The sequence below is a fragment of the Gavialis gangeticus genome, unplaced genomic scaffold (genome assembly GCF_001723915.1).
Source record: "Gavialis gangeticus isolate Ggan-Ray unplaced genomic scaffold, GavGan_comp1, whole genome shotgun sequence".
Lineage (NCBI taxonomy): Eukaryota > Metazoa > Chordata > Crocodylia > Gavialidae > Gavialis > Gavialis gangeticus.
In genome coordinates this window covers 41,375,007-41,375,392 of record NW_017729025.1, presented here as the reverse complement: position 1 = coordinate 41,375,392, position 386 = coordinate 41,375,007, and the positions used below count along the sequence as shown (strand labels likewise).

General features: G+C 67.1%; 1 protein-coding gene and 1 long non-coding RNA gene across 5 annotated transcripts in view; both read right to left on the bottom strand.

Annotated features, from left to right (window-relative positions):
* The window catches only part of FOXN3 (forkhead box N3), a 415,590-nt gene that overhangs the window by 254,260 nt on the left and 160,944 nt on the right, over positions 1 to 386 (bottom strand). The window lies entirely within an intron of this gene.
* The window catches only part of LOC109298540, a 25,963-nt gene that overhangs the window by 11,102 nt on the left and 14,475 nt on the right, over positions 1 to 386 (bottom strand). The gene's annotated exons all lie outside the window — the stretch shown is intronic.

Below are 386 nucleotides of genomic sequence, written 5' to 3'. Positions count from 1 at the left end.
GGGGGGATCTGTCACAAGCCCCTGAACCAAGTTTCCCCTCCAAGATGCGCGCATGCACAGCTGCGGACGACTAAAAGTGTGGCCATGCACAGCCTTTTCAAGGCCACGCAGCAGGTGAGGCTGGGGTGGGAGCCTGGCGCGGGCTCCACCGGCTCCAGGGAAGTGCATCGCTCCCCCGCATCAGGGCCAGGGAGCGGAGCACTTCCCCAGAGCCTGCAGAGCCCGCGCCAGCCTCCATGCCTGCCTTGCCTCACTTCAGGGAGGAGCCACTCCCTGGCCCTGATGCTGGGGAGTGGAGCACTTCCCCAGAGCCAGCGGAGCCTGTGCCAGCCCCTAGCTCCAGACCCCCAGCCTGTCAGCTCCAGCCCCTGGCCACAGCCCCACAC